This window comes from Lissotriton vulgaris, chromosome 8 (assembly GCF_964263255.1).
Source record: "Lissotriton vulgaris chromosome 8, aLisVul1.2, whole genome shotgun sequence".
In the NCBI taxonomy this organism is placed as follows: domain Eukaryota; kingdom Metazoa; phylum Chordata; class Amphibia; order Caudata; family Salamandridae; genus Lissotriton; species Lissotriton vulgaris.
In genome coordinates, this window is record NC_141696.1 from 625,454,247 (window position 1) to 625,478,112 (window position 23,866).

General features: G+C 43.3%; 1 protein-coding gene and 1 long non-coding RNA gene across 2 annotated transcripts in view; one reads left to right on the forward strand and one right to left on the reverse strand.

The window, feature by feature from the left end:
- LOC147697819 (uncharacterized) overlaps positions 1 to 662 on the forward strand; it is an 86,831-nt gene extending 86,169 nt beyond the window's left edge. Inside the window, exon 5 of the long non-coding RNA XR_015299306.1 lies at positions 377 to 662. This is a non-coding gene — a long non-coding RNA (uncharacterized LOC147697819). The remainder of the gene's footprint in view (positions 1 to 376) is intronic.
- Positions 1 to 23,866, reverse strand: part of APOO (apolipoprotein O) — a 998,307-nt gene that overhangs the window by 561,644 nt on the left and 412,797 nt on the right. The gene's annotated exons all lie outside the window — the stretch shown is intronic.

Below are 23,866 nucleotides of genomic sequence, written 5' to 3' on the forward strand. Positions count from 1 at the left end.
TTTAAACAGCGCTAGAGAGGGTAAAGTCTTCATCTCCATCGGCAAGTTGTTCCAGAGTTGTGGAGCAACGACTGAAAAAGCCCTGGCTCCCCATCTGGTGAGCTTAAAACGAGGGACAACAAGTTGGAATAGTCCCGAAGAGCGCAAACACCTTGTGGGGTGGTAGCGGGTAAGCAGGGAGCTGATAGCGCCTTTAGATCCATCCTCGAGTGCTCTATAGGTCAGACACAGAATTTTGAAATAAATGGTAGTAGGTAAAGTTTTTCTACATCGATTTGCATGTTATGCGTAATGCTGGTTTGATGTACTTTTCTGTATTTCTGTTGTGTTCGGTTGCACAGTTCCAGAGATTCTTACACAATATGTTTTGTTTCAGGAAATGATGGTTCCAAGCAAGACCAATGATTCCGAGGCGTACGCGTGAAGAAAGAGGAGGGACAACTGCAGTGAAGGGTCTTTCTAGCATAAGCAAACACTAAGAAAGGATTAATATTGGAAGGGACCTTTGGACTCATGGGAGTTGTAGTCTAGCACAGAATTGTGGTTTGTTAATTTTTCCTTAAAGATCGTTTTTTTCCTTGACTGGGATAAAAAAAAATGTTGGATGGCTTTTTCTGAGGCTGCTGAGAAAATGTTGTATAATAAAGCAAAGAAGGGAAAAGCATAATCCTCGCCTCCCTGTCCTTAATAGAATTGAATCTTACTGTTACTAAGCTAGGCAAATTTCGATTCCTCTCCTTAGAACATTCACAAGGTGCCAGACTGGATCCTGAAAGTTTTGTAGAAGTGCTCCGGCACTGATCGATGGGAATGATTCAGCCACATGCTTGCTTAATACTGCCCTAAAAATTATTACGCGGAACCGTGTACAAGATCAATCCCTGAATGCTGACTTCAGTTTCTTGTCCTTTCTCTTTCCGTGCCCTCAGACATGGAGCATGAACAATTGTTGGTAAAAGGGGGCTGAGTACTATCTCTGGACCATTTCAGATGTTAAAAAGAGGTAATGCCACAGAATGCGCTGGTGATACGGAAGTGAGGAAACTGCCTGTAGAGTATTCACCAACAGTATTCCAGAACGTAACATATTCTTCTGATGGATACTTCTAACTGCAGATTCCTCACCTTAGATAAGATACCAAACTAGTACCTTTCCAAGGTGGCGGGGTCTCTGGAGTGTGCTCAGAAGAAAAAGTCTTTCAGAACTGAGAGGGCAAAGTGTAATTCTTACCAGACCTGGCTTTCAAAGCAGTAGTGCTCTGCAAGCGTATATTGACGCCCACACTGAAGCCTGGCACATATCAAAAACAGACACCACTGGGTCCAACTAGTGGTAGCGAACATGACCCTGCCAAAATGGGCTCTCACACCTGCCGGGGGTTTCTTCTTCATCAGAGTAAAGAAGATTTTAATGCAGAGGAATATCAACCTCTACAGGGTACTCTTCTGCACAGCCTTCCCTTTCGTTTCTCCAGTAAAACCCACCAAAAGTCCTCAGCACCAGTTTGTCCGGAAAAAGGTGGTGTAAGGCGGTTGCATTGAAAGTGCCTTTAGTTCACTCATGCGGCAAGCTGATGTAATCAAAATAAGTAAACGTCTTCAAGGTCAGGAGACGAAGAAAACGGTTATGCATAGACTTAAAAGGCATGCACATGAGGAATGTCAAAACTAAACATCCCATTGTGGCATTGTAAATGCTTTGGGAGGGAACATGTACGTCAAACCTTTAATAAACCTCATCATAACAGTTGATTTAAACAAGGACAGTTTGTCCAGCAAACACAAAAAGGCTGAACGGGCCATCAAACAACCTTTTACAGTGCCTACTGTAAAGGCATGCTGGCTAATGACAAAACACACAAAAGGAGGTCTGAGAACTATGCCTGCAAGGGATCAGTCACCCAAGCACCACATGGATGGATATGATGGAGCGGTGTCTGGTAGTGAGGGCTAGATGCTGTTAGAAAGGTATCCTGGATGCTAGGACCTCTAGGACTTTAAGTTCCACTGTCCGCTTCACACGTGCCACCTGGCATAGTTGGCAAGGAGGATGGATGAGACTAGGTCACAAAGCCCCAGTGTCACTCTGACCTAGATCCAGGCTCAAGCCTGAAACATCAGGCTCATAACCCGAAAGTCCTGAACTCGTGGCAGAGGAAAAGCTTTGAACTCTACTGTGTCCGGCATTGTCCCAATGAATGGAAGCTGATGTGATGGAGTCAGATAGGTCTTCAGCTCATTTATAGTAAACTCCAATGATGCCAGGATTTCACGGTTGTCTGGAAGTGGTTAAAAACGGACTGTGTCGAGCCTGCCTTCAGCAGCCAGTCATCGAGTTGCAGAAATACAGGAACATCTGAAGATGGGAGTTAGCACATCTCTTTCGTGAACGCCTGAGGGTGAAGTTAAAGGGAAGCAGAGAAAACCAAACGTGTCTCTGGCCCAAACTGAAATGCAGGTAATATGTGTGGGACTGCAGGGCAGGTATAAAACAATGCACATCGTGAAAGACAAACAACATCATCCAGTCTCTCTGATGTGGGGCCGAAAGGATGAGCCAATAATGATCATTTTGAATTTGTCCTTCCACAGGAATGCGTTCAGGGGTTGGCGGCGCACGATAGGCCTGAGGCCTCATCATTTTTAGTGACAAGGAAGTAGCAGGAATAACAACCCATGTCTTTGTCTGAATCCGCTACCCTCTCTACGGCACTGTAGGAAAGCAACAGAAATATCTCCTTTTCTGAGATTTGTTCTGATGTGGGAGGTATTTTGGGTGAGGCAGAAAGGGGAGGTAGGGAGTGTAGTCTTTTTGAATAATTGTCAAAATCTTTTAGATATGATAGACCACCAGCCGGGGAGGAAGTACTTGATCTTACCCCCACTGGTTGGAAATGCGCTGCTAAGGGCAAACTAAATTGGTTTGTTGCCTGTTGTGGCAGGGGAGACCTTGGGACCTGTGAGGACATCTGTACCGGAGTCAGTACGTGTCTAACCTGCTAACAGTAACCAACCTGGAGGCCCCTGCAGGTCCGTGAGATACTAGGGCATGTCATAGGAAGCTGGATGAGCGCTGATGATTTGCAGCCTGGCTTCTTTGAAGACCCTGATCTGTTGCAAAGTCGACAAGAACCAAGGTAGTTTGGGGTTCTTCGGCACCAACTGAGGAATTGTTTCTGTAGGCAGTGGCACTGATGAAGTGCGACTTACGTCTTGGCGCCCTCCTCCTTCTTTCTGGAGTCAGAGTGGCGGGATGCGGTAAAGTCCTGCTTTGCTTTTTAATCCTTGTGCTCTACTTACCCAAAGATTTCGAGTGGGAAGTGGAGTCTGTATTGACCAGGCCCATCCCTTGGAGCAGATCTGCGTGAAGACCATTCTTCTTGTGTTCAGTGATATACAACTTTTCACCCCTGTTTCAAACCACATTTGGGTGCAGTGGACACAGTTATCACACAACTTAAAGTTGTGTCAGGATGCCAGGCACCAAAGGCACACCTTGAGCAGGTTTGTGGCTGACATCTGCTTCACAGCCTGCATAAATCGTTTTAGTGGAGAGGGAATTTCCAAGCACACTGTGTACAAGTTTAGGAGGCATTGGAAGACAGACAAAGTTGGGAGACGAGCTCTAGCTCGATGTCAGAAAGAGCTGAGAGGAACTGACCAGGAACTGATAATACTGCGCTCAGGTGGTGTTTATATGCAGCTAAGCTCCATCACCTGCAAGATGGCATTTAGCCAGCCTGGAGCCACATGACACCACCTACTAGTGCATGGTAGCACTGCTACAACAGTCTTGTGCCTGGAGAATGTTCTAAAGTGAGGAATCTGCAGTCAGAAGTATCCATCAGAAGTATACTACAGTAGTTACCCGTCAGGCTCTAGGTGATGTCATAACTCCTACACGAGTGGCAGTTGGTGCCCTCCTACCTAGCCAATCAGCTCAAGACATGTTAGTGGGAGTCACTGATGAAGTACAAGTGAATGTTACTTGTGGACAGTCTAGTTAACTGATACCAGTCTCCCAATATGCCTACAGTATCTCATGGTGATGGATAGTATCCCATTAAGTAATCAAGCATATTTTCACTGTTTTACTGCTATTTGTATGTTTCCTTTGCACAAATGGAATCTAGTCGAACTTCAGGTTTCTCTGTAACAGCTGGGCGAGTATCTCTTCCAGGTCGTCCCTCTGCCAAACATGCGTTGTGGATCGGGTTTGAGCTGTTTTGCCAGAACTGAGCAGAGTTTGAGGGGATTGGGCTGGGAGCATAGCATTTGTTTAGGAGAGGGAAGTGGCCATGTCCTTGTCACACTGTGGAGGTCACAGGATAGACTGCGCTGAGCAGGATGGAGGAGAAGCAAAAGAAGAACCACAGAGGTGTGTAGAGTAATAAGGTGAGGTATTTACATCAATACCAATAATACCTACCTCTGAAGCCCATAAACTATAGGACGCATCTATAGAGATGGCACCCCAGCATGGAGAAACACAACCTGGGTAGATGTACTCACACATACTTCCTACACACATTTCCCACTCCGGGGGCAGAGATGGGTGCCCGTCACTGGCAGGATGCATGGATTCACCAGCAAGTATCCCCCCAAAACCTTGGCAGGAGATCAAAAAAAGCCCATTGACCAGGAGTGTCACGTCCTGGACATGGAGGCTGAAGGCACTCATCCTCAGCAGAGTCGAGTATTCCACTAAAGAGCCATCTGACCAAGAATGATGTAGAACAACTGCAGAGGACTTGTGATACGAGTCTCCTGTGAAAAGTATCACCGGGCTACAGAGAATGTTCCATGGAACGTACGTTAGGCTGTGCTCTGTTTGTGGACAGTTTTGTAGTACTGTCGGGGAAAGAAATACATAATATACTAGACTGAGCTGGAACCCGACTGAGTACGGAAGGAATACTTTGGCGAGACTCGGTGCTTTCACCCTAATGAGGTATACTAACAACCAATCGACACGATCAGAGTTAACCTCCTGTGAGGAGCGGCTGGTCTTAGCATAAATATTTCATCTTCCAGCTTCCGTTCGCCTCTCGACTCGTGTATTCTTTATATCAAACGTCCTGCGTAGGAAAGAGTCTTTATTTCTTGCTTAATAAAAGCAACACGTGTTCCTTCACGGACAAAGTCGTGACCGTGAACATATGACGACACAAGAAGGCGGCGGCCGTTTCCCGTTGGGACAGGCTGTGTTTGCTCACGTTAGATGCCCCGGGATATTGCGACATAAAATGCTCACGCTGGAGCCCGCTGGAGGATAAACAAAACGCACCTAAGAACACAGGAAAAGGAGTGGAGCTTTTGCGGGCAGAAACGCTACCCAGAAGAGAAGGAAGGGTGACTAAAAGAGAACTGGGAAGGGTGCGCCCAAACACGGGCAAAGGAACGTAATAGCATACTGTATGTAGCAGATGTGTGCGTACTGTCCATGCCCAGCTCTGGTTTAAGCAGGATTGGGAAGCAGATCACGGCTCTGCATAACTAGGAAGAAGGCAACCTGCTAGGAAAAGAAAACAAGCATTTACAATGCAACGGTCTCGCCTTTGCAAAAGTTAGAGCTATTGGCATTGTAAATGACAAAAAAAAATGTTATGTGTTAGTTTTGAACGCAGATAAATAAATGGCATTTTCATTTACAATGCCAATAGCTTAATCTCTCGCAAATGCAAGACCTATTACATTTTCACCCACACACGCACACAGAGCCACACACACATACACACAGAGCCACACACACACAGAGCCACACACCCACAAAGCCACACACACAGAGCCACACACACACACAGAGCCACACACACACACACAGCCACACACACACACACAAAGCCACACACACACACACAAAGCCACACACACACACACAGATCCACACACAGAGCCACACACACACACAGAGCCACACACACACAGATCCACACACACGCAAAGAGCCACACACAGCCACACACATACAGAGCCACACAGAGCCACACACACAGAGCCACACACACACAGAGCCACACACACACACAGAGCCACACACACACACAGAGCCACACACACACACAGAGCCACACACACACAGAGCCACACACACACACACAGAGTCACACATATACACATACAGAGCCACACACACACAGACTTAGCCACACACATACACACACACACAGCCACACACACATGAACAGAGCCCCAGAGTCGCTGTAAATTCCTGGCGCAAACTTCCACAAAACCTCAAAATCCTTAATAGGATTTAGAAAAGCACTACTTGTGATGCTGGTGATCAAATAGAATCCTCATCTGACTATATTCAAGAGGGGGCGAGGTCCAAAACCGAGGCCCAAGTGATTGGTTCTTTCTGAAATGATAGTGATGAGCTAAAACGATAGCATGGAATGCACTGCTAGTGATTTAGAGTATTTCAAGAATTTCCATGTGTCACTTTTATTCTCTCCCAGGAATGTGCTGCAATCATTCTCACCTAAGATCCCATTACTTGTTAGACTGGTGGGTTGATAATCAAAAAAACAGGTGTAAGAGCTTATATGTTGAGTATTTCTTCTTTTTCAATATGCATTGCTGTAAGTGTATGCATGTTTGTGCTCACATCAATAAAGAAGGGAGAATTTCGAATATATTTGTAAATGAATCCACTGGCTCTGGCCTTTATATCTGAACACTCTGTATTGTTTATGTATAATACAGAGTGTTCAGATATAAAGGCTGGTTTTAGGCCGAAGAATATATGGGCGAAAGACCAGATTAACGGCAAACCTTAAGTATAAAGTTTGAAATTATATATGCGAATGTGGGATATCATTAGCCTTACCGCAACCTTTATCGCCTTTATATCATCCGCAAATACAGGCTTCCTTACGGCAATTCTTAGCCTTTGTGGTGCAAATCATCCTACCTGCCCGGGACACCTGCTGGCTCCCATAAGGTAATAAGCAAGGAATCAGTGATTTGAACAAAAACCCAATTTAATATAAGGATATGTAATGTAACCAAAACCTACTCTGTTTGATCATTCTAACACAGGGCACGTCACCGCAAACCGCTAATTACTCAACCGGCAGCAGCGCTAGGCAATCGAGTCTCTGATCTGTGCGCTTATATGAACAAGGTATAAAAATATGTTACAAATAAGGAGTAATTTTTTCAACTAGCCCTCACTACTTGTGGATTATTTTTAAACAATCTGAGAAATATATCCCTGTTCTAGTTTGTTAATCTCTGCAGGATAATATTTCAACCAAGCATAGAACGTTAACACTTGGTGTCAGTCCAACAGATTCCCTGTGTGAAAACATACTTTTTTATGTCAATACAAATGACGACAGATGTGTTATGTATGATATTGTGATGATATTGAATTTTTACTGACTAGGATATGCAGTGCGCGAGATTGAAGCATTCTTTAAACACGATGATTTTTTGTTCTATTTTATTTACAGAATGTATCCTTCAAATGTCAGTCACAGTGTAAACAATAGCTGAAATTTGAAAGCTCATAAATTGTATTGAAAACTTTGTATTCCACAACTACTATGACTGTGTCTTCATTAACAGTGACTAGGATATGCATTACGCAAGAGTGAAGCATTCCTTAAACACGATGATTCTATTTGTGGAATGTATCCTCTGAATGTCATTTATGGTATAAATATTAGCTGAAATTTAAAAGCTCATGAAATGGATTGAATCTATTATCTCACACCTACTATGATTGTGTCTCCATTAATAGGTATTTTCAAATATAATTTTCATTTTTAATAATTGAGAGCTTTTTGGGTGTTGTATATATGATGTAGATTATCCCTTCAATGGGTAGAGACAGTATTTTATTTATTAATCTGTTATCGTTTCTAGGGTACTCAAGATATGAAATCCATGTCCTGAGGATGGTCTCTCACACGAAAGAATAGAGACCGAAACGTCAACTGTGGCTTTATCTACCATTGAATGTTTAATTAATTCTGTGATCGGTAGAAAAGGTTGAGCAATTAATGTAGTAAGGGCTGTGTAGACTAATGTATTTTCCATTCTGCGTCATTGCTGTTCATCTTGTACCCAACATTTTAACTTGATTTGATAAAAGATTAAATACTTTTTTTAAATATACACCCGTCTTTCAATCCCTTTTTGCTCTCTTCTTTTTCTGCTCACTAACAAGTGACAGTCTTGAATATACATCAATCTCTGTTGTTGCATAACCAGCACCAGTGGGCTCAAATCACTAAGCCCACAAGATTTCATTCCTTAAGTGATTCCATAATTCTTGGTTTACTAAAATCCCTTGAAGGTATCTTCACCCTATCATACTTTTTGCCCAAACCCTCAAGGGTATACCGGGTTGCCCACTATTAGCTCTTTACAAAGGGAGTCACCTTCAAAACCCTGTTCATGCCACACAAAGCCGTGAATAGAACAGCACCAACCTTTCTTCAAAAGATCAACACACACTACCTGAAAGGGTTACCTTGCTGTAGATTGACATCACAACTGGTTATTCTGACTTACAAAAAGTAAACCATTGGTTGCACATCTTTCTCTGTGCAAGCAACAAAACAATGGTGCTCACTCCCAGCGGTTGAAGCTCCCCGGACATCCAGGAAGGCAGCAAAGACCCGGTTCTTCTTCTCTGGAATCAACTGACCGTACAAGTCAAGCCACAGAGCACCAGAACCAGAAATAAACTCATACAAGATCAACCAACCAACCAAACCTTCCCCAACCACGTCCGGGTTATTTCAGAGGCACCATTAACAACCTGAATCCTAAACAAGCGCCGCATTCACTCAAGCAAAGGTGTAACAAACAAACTAAAAACATGGATTAGCCGGTCGCATATACCCAACCATATAGTCCGCGCACAGCCAATACTGTAAGCAGCTTGCTCTACTAATTTCTACCATACATAACTAATCACTAAACACAAACACTAATCACTCCCCTCTAACAGTGAAACTGACTGAGGCAATCCAGCATTAACTACTAAACGCCTTTCCCTAACAACACTGAGTCCCAGTGGAGTAGCATGCTGTCTGTCTGTGAAGTGGCTTTGCACCTCATCAGTTAACACTGTGCAAACCACCTTGTACTACCTGAGCAAGGCAGAAGCGAAACCGTTGTAGTGGAAATATATTTTATTCTTTGGTGAGTCCATCGGTTTGAATTATATATATATATATACATATATATATATATATATATATATATATATATATACACTCCGTATTCCTAGTATTACCCAGCCGGGTTCAGGAAAACAGCACTCACGAGCACAGCAGTGTGTTTAGCAGGGGGTTTATTCAGAACAGACGCATTCCGGGAGAACACTCCCTTCGTCGGTATTCACATCAGAGTTGCAGTATGCAGCACCATTATCTATGTTTGTCAAAACTATTAAAACAAACAAGGGGCTATACCACAAGCGCACCATCATGCGCCATCTTTGAATGTGCAATCTAGACATGTGCTATATAGAATTGCTAGCAAATCAGTTACACCAGACATAAAGCCGTGTATCGGCACAGTTTGTTGTCTTAAAAATAAACCACGTTATATATGTGCAAAAACATTTTGTGGCTAAGACAACAGTTCGTTGTTCAACACAACTCAGACCTCAGACAAAAAACACACAATAGATGCGAGAACGTCTGGCAGATCTTGCCGTGGATCGGCAATTGCAGCCCAATAGGACTGCCACACTAAAGGTGTAACAAAAACCAAAGCAATTCATCAAAGCAAATATTGCTTAATGTAGCTTCTTCCATCACAAAATCTCCAGAATGTAATACATTTCATAACAACATACTCTACTTGTTGCACTCACATAATACTGTAATCCATCCTATCAGCCCAAGTGAGAGGCCAATTCTTCTCCCATATTCAGACCTTTTGGCGCCTTAGTCTCCAGATCTATGATATATCGAGACTCAAGTCTCCTAAGTGTGAGCAATCTATTGCCCCCTCTCGGATTCTCTCCTACTTGGTCCAGACAAAAGTACCTTAAAAGATTTCTGTCACTGTCATGTTTAATGGAAAAATGACGGGCCACTGGATACGAAAAATCCTTGTTTACAATGGCCCGCATATGTTCCAATATCCTTAACTTGACGGGATTAATGGTACTTCCAACGTACCTCAACATGCAGGGGCATACTAGGCAATAGACTGCATGGTCGGTGTGGCATGACATACATTTGTTTATTTTCTTCCCACCCTTACAGCCATGGACCTCATACATTAATGTCCTTTTGCTTGCTGCACAGGCTTTGCATTTTCCACAAGGGAAAAAGCCTTTTGTGTCCTTCAAAGTGCCTAGTTGTTTGTGGATAGGTTGTAAATAGCTATGCACTATTTGATCACGTAGGGATCTCGCCTTCCTGAACGTTATTAAAGGTACGCTGGGGATGTCAGGCCCAACAATTTGATCAGATTTTAAAATATGCCAATGTTTGGACAAAATTGATCGTAATTTGTAGGAGTCCGCAGCATAAGGCGTTATCATGCGGAATTTTCCTTCTGTATTGGGGACTGACTTCTTGACAAAAAGACTGGCGCGGGGTATTTTCCTGACCTTACTAAGGGTCTCTTGGAGAAGATGGGGATTATACCCTCTTGTTACAAATCTCTCCACACATTCATTGGCTGCTTTCTCAAAATGTTCATTCTGACTGCAATTGCGTTCAACCGCAACAATTCCCCGTACAGAATATTATTAATCAATTTGCGGGGATGACTGCTGGACGCGTGTAAAACGCTGTTTCCAGCAGTTGGTTTGCGGTAAAGTTGTGTGCAAATGCGTCCATCACTAACATTCACTTCTAGGTCCAGATAATTGACCTTTTCCCTGCTGATTTCCCCAGTGAATCTCAAGTGATGCTCGTTGTCATTGAGTATCTGAATATACTGCTTGGCTTCATCAATTGTTCCATCCCACACTAGGAACAGATCATCTATGTATCTGCTCCATGCCACCACTTTGTTGTTCCATGTGGCAAGTCTGGGGGCCCAGGCTACCTGCTCCTCCCACCAGCCTACGAATAAATTCGCATAGCTGGGGGCGAAGCAGGAGCCCATGGCCGTACCAGACAATTGGCAATACATAGTGTCCTGAAAGAGAAAGATATTGTTATGCAAGCAGAATGCAATTAATTCCAATAACATCTTATTATGCATTGCATATTTCAGTTCCCTTTTGTTTAGAAAATATTCTACTGCGTGGAGGCCCTGCGCATGATTTATACAAGTATATAAACTTGTGATGTCCAGGGTAATTAGTATGTAAGATGGTTGCCAATCCAGAAGTTCCACCTTTTCAATGAAATCCGTGGTATCTCTTATATATGATCTCAAAGACAATACAAAGCTAAACAAATGATGATCTAGAAATTTAGAGAGATTTTCTGTCAATCCTCCTATAGAGGAGATTATAGGTCTCCCTGGGGGATCGTTGATGTCTTTGTGAACCTTGGGTAGGTGATAGAAACAAGGTAAGATAGGGTTGGTGGTCTTTAAAAATAGGTATTCCTCCAAGTCTAACATCTGTTTGTCATACCACTTTTTAAGCAAGACATGAAGATCGTTAATGCTTGCTAGATATTCTTGTTTCTTTATTGGGGCATAACAAGAAACATCCTGTAGTTGGCGCATGGCTTCTGCAACATATTTGGGTCTCGACATGACGACAATGTTGCCGCCCTTATCGGAGGGTTTACATACAATAGTCTTGTCTTCCATTAATGATTTAATGGCTAGTTTTTGTTGCTTAGTGGTATTGAATGGTATCTTCTGAACATTTTGTGTTGTTCTCATGGCCATCAGATCCCTGGTGACCGCGTCAGAGAAGATGTCAATCGGATCCACTGCAAGCTGGGGGACAAATTTAGAAGCCAACTTGAAATCACTCTTGGGTGCAACCTGATCAATGTTGACATTTACCAATCTTTGAGTGAGTGTATTGTCCACTGTGTTGGTTTCCATGTTGCCTTCTCGTCTCAAATTGTGTAGGACTTCACAGGCTGTTAGATCATTAACTGTTTTAAATATTTTCTAAACAAAAGGGAACTGAAATATGCAATGCATAATAAGATGTTATTGGAATTAATTGCATTCTGCTTGCATAACAATATCTTTCTCTTTCAGGACACTATGTATCGCCAATTGTCTGGTATGGCCATGGGCTCCTGCTTCGCCCCCAGCTATACGAATTTATTCATAGGCTGGTGGGAGGAGCAGGTAGCCTGGGCCCCCAGACTTGCCACATGGAACAACAAAGTGGTGGCATGGAGCAGATACATAGATCTGTTCCTAGTGTGGGATGGAACAATTGATGAAGCCAAGCAGTATATTCAGATACTCAATGACAACGAGCATCACTTGAGATTCACTGGGGAAATCAGCAGGGAAAAGGTCAATTATCTGGACCTAGAAGTGAATGTTAGTGATGGACGCATTTGCACACAACTTTACCGCAAACCTACTGCTGGAAACAGCGTTTTACACGCGTCCAGCGGTCATCCCCGCAAATTGATTAATAATATTTCGTACGGGGAATTGTTGCGGTTGAAACGCAATTGCAGTCAGAATGAACAGTTTGAGAAAGCAGCCAATGAATGTGTGGAGAGATTTGTAACGAGAGGGTATAATCCCCATCTTCTCCAAGAGACCCTTAGTAAGGTCAGGAAAATACCCCGCGCCAGTCTTTTTGTCAAGAAGTCAGTCCCCAATACAGAAGGAAAATTCCGCATGATAACGCCTTATGCTGCGGACTCCTACAAATTACGATCAATTTTGTCCAAACATTGGCAAATTTTAAAATCTGATCAAATTGTTGGGCCTGACATCCCCAGCGTACCTTTAATAACGTTCAGGAAGGCGAGATCCCTACGTGATCAAATAGTGCATAGCTATTTACAACCTATCCACAAACAACTAGGCACTTTGAAGGACACAAAAGGCTTTTTCCCTTGTGGAAAATGCAAAGCCTGTGCAGCAAGCAAAAGGACATTAATGTATGAGGTCCCTGGCTGTAAGGGTGGGAAGAAAATAAACAAATTTATGTCATGCCACACCGACCATGCAGTCTATTGCCTAGTATGCCCCTGCATGTTGAGGTACGTTGGAAGTACCATTAATCCCGTCAAGTTAAGGATATTGGAACATATGCGGGCCATTGTAAACAAGGATTTTTCGTATCCAGTGGCCCGTCATTTTTCCATTAAACATGACAAGTGACAGAAATCTTTTAAGGTACTTTTGTCTGGACCAAGTAGGAGAGAATCCGAGAGGGGGCAATAGATTGCTCACACTTAGGAGACTTGAGTATCGATATATCATAGATCTGGAGACTAAGGCGCAAAAAGGTCTGAATATGGGAGAAGAATTGGCCTCTCACTTGGGCCGATAGGATGGATTACAGTATTATGTGAGTGCAACAAGTAGAGTATGTTGTTATGAAATGTATTATATTCTGGAGATTTTGTGATGGAAGATGCTACATTAAGCAATATTTGCTTTGATGAATTGCTTTGGTTTTTGTTACACCTTTAGTGTGGCAGTCCTATTGGGCTGCAATTGCCGATCCACGGCAAGATCTGCCAGACTATTGTGTGTTTTTTGTCTGAGGTCTGAGTTGTGTTGAACAACGAACTGTTGTCTTAGCCACAAAATGTTTTTGCACATATATAACGTGGTTTATTTTTAAGACAACAAACTGTGCCGATACACGGCTTTATGTCTGGTGTAACTGATTTGCTAGCAATTCTATATAGCACATGTCTAGATTGCACATTCAAAGATGGCGCATAATGTCGCGCTTGTGGTATAGCCCCTTGTTTGTTTTAATAGTTTTGACAAACATAGATAATGGTGCTGCATACTGCAACTCTGATGTGAATACCGACGAAGGGAGTGTTCTCCCGAAACGCGTTTTTTCTGAATAAACCCCCCTGCTAAACACACTGCTGTGCTCGTGAGTGCTGTTTTCCTGAACCCGGCTGGGTAATACTAGGAATACGGAGCTGCTATATAACACCGCGGACACCATCGCGGTAAAAGCACCTGCTTGGAGAGTGACTCGTTTTCATGTTGTAAACTGGAGCGTTTATATATATATATATATATATATATATATATATATATATATATATACATACATACACACACATCCATTTTTTTTAACAACATAGCCGCTGTGCAGTGGCGTTTTCAGGAAAGATATATATATACACACACACACACACACACACACATATAGACACTATACGATAACCATACCATAGAAAACATGATGCCCTGCCGATGTCATATTGCAAAATCAAGCCCCTTTGTTCCACTGACAGTGGCTGGTGTAAACAAAGGACATTGTGGTGTACTAATGTGCGCAATTCACCCTGGGTGTGTTCCAATATAAACAAAAGGCATTGTGATGTACCAGTAAACACAATTCATTCAAATTGGGGTATGAAATAAGGGTACTACGACGTACTAGAGAGAACAATGCACCCAGATTGTGGTTTACTTCATACAAATACAATTAGAATGTCTCTAAACACATTGCATTGTGATATACTAAAGAACATTGTACAGTTTGATGTGGAGCATAAAAAATAAAGATTAGTCTGATGTACTACCATTCAGAAGGCAACGTCATTGAGTTATACTAAGAACAAAGGGTCTTGTAATGACTTGCAGACTCAATGTACCTTGCTTGACACTGTAATGAAAAAATCACAATGGTGTACCAGTGTACACAATGCACCCTGATTCTGGTATCCAAGGAGCGAACTGCAGAGACCCCTCTGTGAGGGGAGACAGAGAATCAGAGGGGGAGGGGGGGGGGTGTAGAGTATGATTGAGGTGAAAAGCACCTGAGAGAGGTGAGTCCCTAAAGAAGAGGAAAAACAAAAGAAGGGGCTAGGGTTGCAGAGTGTTCTGGTGCTATACGGGGGGTGCGGGGAGGAATCCTGTGGGCGCAAAGTTTAAACTGCATAGCTGTGTGTGTGCAGGGGGAGGCTAAAGTATGGAGTAAAGGGGGGGGTCAGATCCAGGCGCCGAACACCCATTGGGCTCACGAGGCTTCAGCCCTCCCCCCGTCGTGTGTGTCACCCCGGGCTGACACAGCTTCGCGGGCTGGGGCTGGCGAGCATCTAATTGCAGCTGCACCCGAGTAGTTAACAGGTTTTTAACCCCTTCGATGCTGGTGACAAAGCCAGCTCGTCATGGGCGTTACCTGCGCTGCGCGCATGACGAGCTGGCTTTGTCACTTAACGCAGGTTTTTTGAAATTTCAGCGCGCAGCGGGAAAACCCGCTAGCGCGCATGCGGTTAAAAGACCATTTAATTGTAAATGAGGCTTTTAGAAAACCCGACGCAGACCTGTTTACATATTGCAGCTCTCTTACAATTAGGAAATGACATGGGTTAGGCACGTTCTGCCATAAAAGTGGACTTGTACATTTGGTGAGCTAAACGCACAGTGACGATTTCCTCCTTGAATATGCAGCACATCTTGGTAAAAATTTGATGCCGCTTTGGTTTCACTATAGTAGAAGGGCTGACATAGTTTCCTTCAGTAACTGTTTTGTCTTTGGGGCATTTTAATTGGAAGATGCGGGGGATAAGGTGTAAATAAATGACAGTATAATCTTTGCTGTGCCTGCCAAAACATCATATGAGCGCAGGAATGTAAAACTTGCAATCTTAGTGTCTGTGTCTGTAGCAGTGAGACATTGTTCACTGAGATGATGGGGGTCCATGTCCTGTACCTCAGTCGTGCACATCCAAGTTCACGAGGAGTGGACACGGTAGCAGTGGAATAGAAACATTTCTGAGTCTTCCACGCAGTGCTCAAACATTTTCCGCTCTGACAACACGGAGGGAATTCTCTTCTATAGCACACACTGCATATTAAGTCACATCTCGGACATTCTTATTTGTATAAAAAAAATACTTAAGAAAACATTGGCTGAGAGAAGCGACATATTGATCTGTTAAAGGTTTTCTAGTGCGCCCTGATTGGTTCGGCCTAGCTCGCTGACTGGTATGTGTGATGTATTCACAAGGCCCCGTGGCAGCAGAAGGAGCCTCGTATGCCACCTGAACATAATATAAGGACATTGGCATTGAAAGAGATCTCTCCCTGTAGGAGAAATTGACAAGTTATCAGGGCTCATACATTGCCCTGCTTCTTCTCCCTATTGCTAGGACTATCTACAGCACTCCAATGCCTTACTAAATAAATGCACAAAACAGACAAGCTTTAAAATGAACTAAACAAGGATTTCATGATGTGATGTTCTTCTTTCTCATAAGGGGTCAGGTCATTCCATATTGTGATTGAATGTGGTATCTCTCACTGCTTGAATCCTGCCTACCTATCAGGCCACTTCTCACACATGCACTTCAACAAAGGGGACTCTTTGTACGGGTCTTATGTGGGTCCGTAACACCAAAATATGTATTTTTAGTGCCTTCTTAAAGCAAGTCAAGTTGGACGGATAACTCAGCAATTCTCGGAGAGAGTCCAGATCTTACTGACTGAGTTGATTGGCACTGTCACTCTCCTCAGAGCATCGCAACACTTCTTACTGAAGTAGCTGTGAGCGCTTTATATATGGTCTCAATCAATCAATCAGATAGATGGGACTGGGGCAGAAAAAGCTCTGAAGCCTTAATTTTAAAGGTAACTTGTGGGACTTTCAAAAACGATTTATCCTGAGTTCTTAGATTTTTTATGTTACAGTAGAGTGAGATTCTGCTGGATAGATAGAGGAGGACCAAGTACATATATTCATCCTACAGCAGTGTATACATGTATACATCCAGCAGTCGTTTGAATAGGATTTCATCTTATAACTGGTAACCAGTGAAGGGATTTAGAGCTGCTGCTGTACCATGATCGCTTCTACCCAACGCTGAGACAGGTGAGACATTCTGGGCCATCTGCAACCGATTGAGCCGTGAAGCTGGAGGGCCATTGTAGATGCAGTTATATTAATACAGTCTCAAGTTAAGAACAGCCCCCGAAACATCAAGGCAGAAGAGAGTGAGTGCATGATGTGTCTCACCTTTGTTTGTTGGTAGCAGCAACTCTTAATTACAAGCCCTTGCTTACCTAGAGGCTTGATCTGCGTCACATTTTGGCCTTAGATACTGTCTCTTTCTTTTGCACACTAACTGTTTGGGGAAGTTGCGAGGAGAATGGCTCTCTCCTTGGTTCCAATTAATATTATAAATGTCTGGGGATGGATGGAGTTCACAAAGAATTCACAGCTTTAATGTTCCTTAGTACTAATATACTACATATTTAGGTGCTTTTATTACACAATGCAGTAGTATACAAACCCATATTTCACAGGGATTGCCATTGAATATAGATTTCATCATCAAAATGATATCCCCCAAACCACTCTGCGGAGCTTTACATTGTGAAGAATATTGAGAGCATGTGGCTTGGAGGACCACATTATGCAGCAAGGTTATCTAATTTGTGTCTAAAAAATTGCACTTTAGGTGGCACATTATATATATATATTTTTTACATTTTAGAGTTTTATATAGCACAAACTAGACCCGAGACATCGAGTATCAGAGCGCTTTACATGAGCACCAGTTTTGTTACTGATGTACACATTCATTTTTGTTAGGCACTGAGAGATTAAGTGATTTGCCCAGAATCACAGGATGTTGAGCATGGTTGCTGAGACTTGAACCCGGTTCCCCTGGTCCAAGGTCCACCGCTCTAGCCGCAAGGCTACATCATCATTAGCTAGAAGCAACATTCTTTGTTCATTCTAAAGAATAGGTAGTAAAATGATATGGCAACTGTGGTAAATCTATAATTATGTGGTAAACCCTGCAGCCATTGTATTACATAAATCTGAAGTCCCTCACCATTGCCCACTGTTATATCAACAATTTGTTCATGCAAGTATATAAAACCTAAACATTTTAAACAGGGTTTTCAAGCTAACTACCCAACACAAAGATGTAATATAAAACTACATAACACTAATGTGTAATATGTAGCCATCTCTGGGCTCTCTCCAGGCGTGCAACGCGCATTGGTCTCAAAGGGCTTCAGCCCTTCCCCCCTGTCGGGTGTGTCAGCCCGGCTAAGACAGCGTCCCGGGCACAAATACAGCCACACCTGAGTACTTCACAGGTCTTTAAAAGACCATTTGCTTGTTAATGAGGCTTTGTTGTTTTTTCACCCCTTTTTAGAGAGCCCCTGCATCTCCACTCTGCATACTGCTGGAAGTATTAGCCCCACCCGAAATTTTTTCTTAGCCCCCCCCCCCCCCCCCCCCCCCCGAAATTTGTCTCTAGTTGCGCCTCTGGTCAGATCCATGTAATAGTGGAGAAGGGAGCGTGAGAACAGAGGCCCAATAGGATAAGGGGTGAGAGGCATTGCTGGTGAGAAGTTATGGGAAAAACAGGCGGGGTAGGGAAGTGAACTGTAGTGCCCCGAGAGTGCAAGAGGGGTCACTCACACAAATGAGAGAAACAAAAGGAAAGCTAGAGATAATCCTGTGTGTGTGAGAGGGGCGGGGTGTAGTGAATCGTCCACAAACGAGAAGCAGAAAGGAAAGAGTAAAGGGGAGAGTGAAACAGATGGTCGAGAGGAGAACCCGAAGAGAGATGAACTCTACACAGAAGGTAGAGGCTTAAGAGGGAGATTTCATTCCAACATTGGAGGAGAGAGAAACATGAGACGAGGTTACAGAAACAGGGGGGGGCGGGGTCTGTAGGGGAGAGAGAAAGACAAGAGAAGCAGGAACGGGAAGCAGATTGTAGAGAAATAGGTGACACAATGAGAGGGACTGGAGAGAAACAAATGGAAAGTGCAACATGCCAGGGGTGGCGAGGTAGAAACGCACGCGAGGGAGGTACAAGGAGGGTTTTACAGTGGGAACGAAACAGGGGAAGCCACGAGTAGAGAGTGGAGTGACCGGAAGTGTTACTGGGAGGGTGGGGTAGACAAGGGAAAAATACCCACAAGACTTAAATGAAAGTCCTGTGCACACCTTAGGACGAGTAATAAATAGTTGTTATTCAAAAGCAAATGGCAATTCGTATTCAATGAGACAAGGTAGACTCAGGTGTATGGGTTCAAAAAAATGCAATGTATTAGGCCTTCCTTTTCATTACTCGTCCTAACGTGTGCAAAGGACTTTCATTTGAGCCATTGGGTGGGCCCTTGCCACCGTTTACAGAGGTTGGGGTTCCCTCTGACCGTGTTGCACCGTTCTCATTTGACCATTCTGTTTACACCTACCGCTACAAGCTCAGGCGCCAATCTTCCTGTATATTCCACAACCCTCCACAGAACCCACAAGGCTAGAGAGGCCCAGACTTCGAGGTGCCACTGATTTATTTACTCTGGGAGTTGAGTTTATGAAAGTATTTAGCGTGCTGCTTGTGTAGCTATGCACAATGCGATAGCGAGCTCGAGTGCGCATGTGCGCAGTACACCACGCGAGACCGAACAAGTGCTAGATGAAGTACTCACAACACCAATCACATTGTATCTGTTCTGTTTGTTAGGGAAGCTGGCCCTCCTGCTGAATCATATCCCAAGAGAGCTGTTGGCATTTGACACCTGTGCTGTACCTGTTTAGTGTGCGCATTAAGTCAGCACAGCTGATGAATGAAATGTGCATGTTCCCAAAAACAGCTGCAGCGCATCGCTAAATATGAATGAGGTAAGAAGCTAGACGAGCCTAGGAATAAGGTTAAAAATTGACTAAGTTAACATGCGTACTGGTTGAATGCAAGTGAGGCTGGGAAAATATCTGGATGCGTCATTTGGTAACTCACTTTTGGTTATTTGCTCTTTTCAAAATACATGTTTAAAATCTTCACCTAAAAGTAATCCGTAAGAGAAATGTGTAATACATTTTAGCTTAAATGTTAATAAATCAGTTTATACGACAAAATAAAAAGAAATAGGTACATGCATCATCGCCTTCCTTATTCATTTTTAAGGATCATTTCGCATTCTAACATGGCCACGAAATTCTTCTGCAGCTTCATACGCGGCTCCCCGTGAGACAAGTCACTTTTTCATCTCTTAACCATACCTTTGCCATGCAATCTGATGCGCTGTGCTTCATTGCCTCTCCGTCGGACGCGGAGTTGCCGCTCGTGCGACCAGCAGTATCAGAAACATAAATATACTGTGCCCGAGAGGAGGTCAAGCAAAAAGGCAGCTTGCGTCATCTAAACTTGTTTAGGGGCGTGAACTGTCTTTTTCTATTTCCTTTCCGCATGGCCGTGAATTGGCAAAATCTGACCAGGAATTAGTGTTAAGGTTACGGATGTACTGCCGGAAAGCGTGTCTTGTTCATTAGTGCTCCTTTGACAATAAAATGTCTCCGGTTTGTTGTGTGCCGTGCCGATATCCGCATGGTTTTGTTTGTATATGTGCACTATGAGCATTGTACATACATGCTGACACAATAGTAAATATGTTGCCATTGCAAGGAAAACAGCTGAATTTATCTTCATAAAATGTCATTTTTGTTTTGTATTTTTTTTCTTCCTACCGTAGCGCATTTCCAGAGGGTGTCTATATAGTTCTTCGCCTTTCAAATGTAAAGGGGGGTTGGGGGGGGGGGGGGTAGGCGAGAAGACGGGAGGGGGAGAGGGAAGAGGACAGCGGAGAGGGAAAGAGCTGCCTTTAATCTTTTAGCCCCGTCCCTTTCAAACAGGACGCCCCGACTGACTGCTGGCATAAAAGGTTCCTTATCTTCTTTATGGGGCCATCTGGATCCATAAAGAATATAAGAAACCTTTTACTTCAGCAGTAAGTCAAGGAACTCAATCTGAAAAGGACAGGGCTAAAAGAGAAAGGAGAACGTCACTAGGACCTCTTCTCCAATGGCTGGCCACCGTTTAGGAGGCCAGCAATTGGAGAAGAGGGGCGGGGCTTAACCACTGCTTGTGAAGTTCACTAAGCGACATTGTAGTGTAGTTCCTAGTTTCCCACTAGGCCCTGCGCATTGGAATAACATAAACAGTAGTATCGACGTAGAAGTGCGGATCTTCCAGGCCTCTACTGACTATGCTAAACTTAATTGGGTTTGTTACCAACTAGCTCAGAGGTCACTGGAAACTTTCTTCTCTGCATAGGAAGTGATCAGCTTCCCTGGCACAGACAAGAAGGGATTCAGTTTTCCAACAACCGTGCAACAGGACAACTTTGCTCCTCAGATTAAGAGTCAATCTCTAGGGTCGTGTGAAACAATAGACAGGTATTTCACTCAGTCAGGTTAGTGCAGATTACTTTCACAATATGTAGAGAATAGAGAGACGGGCGTTTGTCAATAAAGGGTTAACATTTATTGAACAGTCTTTCTTCTCGTACAAGAGAAATGTATTGCCACAATTGCAAGACTTGTTATTATAAAAAGTACATACAGTAAGATAAGTATTGCGAAATAATACTGTAAAAGCATTGATATGGTTTCTTAGCCATACAATGGTTTAAAAGTAATAAAACATATATACAGTCATATATACATTAGGCTAACATACTCAACTGGTGCTTCTAACTACGCCTACCCCAGTGTGCCTGACCTAAGCCTAACACGTGGAAGGGGAGTAAGTAAGTAGCTTTAAGTTAAGTTGGTTTTGCCAAGGTTTGCTGCAAGAATTCTCTTCTAAGGGTTTAGTCAACACCATACCTCTGAATAGAATGATGGAGGTCTGGTATCTCCTTCAGGGGATCTCGGTATTCCAGTCACCCGCGAGGGCAGACTAGAAACACTGGAGCTGGATTTCTCTGCACGAGAAAGGCAGCGTCTCTCTTCAGCGCGTCGAGGAGGAGGAGGGGGGACAGCGTCCGCGGGCAGCTTGGCATCTGCTGGGCTCTTCGCAGAGGGACGGCTGTTCAGCTCCTAAGCTCACCACACCATCGTTCGCGCTTTAGCAGCGATAATGGTATCAGTAGCTTCACCACCAAAGGGACAGCAGCAGCAGCAGCATCAGCGTACTGCATACAGCATACAACAGCAATGGGACACCAGCTGAAGCAACAGGCTATTGCTTAAGGCAACGTTGGTAGTATTTATACCTGACAGGTGCCTGGTTTGACGCAAGTTTGCTGGACATAAGACGTCAATTAAAGATGTCGCTAGGAAGTGATAGCTATCAGTTGCTCATTAGAGTTCCATTACTAATCAAAACACAGCAAGCGGGGATTTCCAGGTTTGCTGTGTTTTTATCTTGTTGAAGAACTCGGAGTGTTAATCTAGGAATATCAGATAGTGACTTCTGCTCTGTCATTGCACTAATTGGTTGCAAAGGAAGTGGCAGAGAACTATTCTGGAATGTGGCTCTGTTCGTGTGAGGCCAGAGATGACTTTCTGAATATCGCACTTTGAACGGTTATGCCAATATAGGGAACAAATGGATTTATAGCCGAATAGGGGCATAAGGTCACAGTATCGATCAGGAACCTAGATAAACACGCAACACCCACTCCACGGTTTCATGTCCATCAAATTACTAAAACTAGAGCAATAGGATGCATGTGTAACATTGCCCACCCCAAAATACATAAATGCATTCGAAATAGGCGTATAATGTAATACGTGAAATTTAGGTACTGTACGTTTTTGAAGCATAGAAATCATTCAAAAATTATTGCATATGAAATCAATGAACGATTATGCAAAAAGAATTACACATGAAATATCTCTGAAACAGAAGAAGGGCGAGATAAATCATCACATATAAATGCATTGCAATAAATGTGCTAGAGGCTGATGTAAGTTTGTTATGTCTCTAGATGTGTGTAGAAATAGAAGTTTGAAGCTTCTGTTCTCTAAGAATAGTTTTTACATTAAACAAAGAATTGTTCGTGCCAAAAAAGGTCAATATTAAAAAATGTTCAATTCAAAAGAATTAATGCTTGAACGGGGAAATAGAGTTCCAACGCTTTTAGCAGTTTTTGTTGATCAAAACTGAAGGCCGAATTCAGAGTTCATGGGAACGCTGTGTGTCGGAAAGCTTCTCAAAAGTTATTGTTTCTGTACGGGTGAGAACATCGTATCAGACAGGCTCTCAAAGAATTGGTCTACAAAATCAGGTGACAGTTCAACCAAATTCGATAGCGCTGTAACTTGGCAGGTGTGAGAATGATTGCTGTCATCATAGTCAGGAGCAGCAATGCTCACAGATGGTCGTACCTGGATGATGTTGCTTTTGTCACTCGCTCCACTGTTACCACCTAGTCGTAGTACAGGAGTCTCAACGAATGCCGTCATCAGGATTGGTAGCCGCTGGGGACAACACAATGCGTGAGCCGTTATTGGACTGAGCAAAGTATCAACGTCCATTGGTACTGCTGATGGAAGTGAAAGACAGATGTCCAACACGCACTCATCTCCGCATAGCATACATCGAAGTACCGGTAAGATACAGTTCTGCCATATAGGTCTGAATGAAAGGAACCAGGTCATGTTTAGATCTCTCAGCCTGGCCAATCCAAGGACGTTAGTTATCCTGTCCCGGTAGCGCATTGCTAGGATTGTCTCTTCCATTCCCATGGGAGCTATGTCTGAGTTTCGGCTTGCCATAACGAAGCAGGAGGGTCAAAAATAAAATCCCTGCTACAAGTCCCAAAAATAAGGGTATGCCGCCAAAAACAGAGTGAACAAAATTAGGAACGATTCCCAAAATTGCTTGAAAAGGTGTTAGCAGTCCCATAAAAATCGTCTTAAATATGCCTGGGATGCCTATGGCACTAGACATGTTAAGGAGTTGGCTGAGCATTTCTACGAAATGCACGGGGCAATTTGTTGATAAAAGTTCATGAACTTCAGTAGCTGTCCTTGCAACTAGAAGATCAT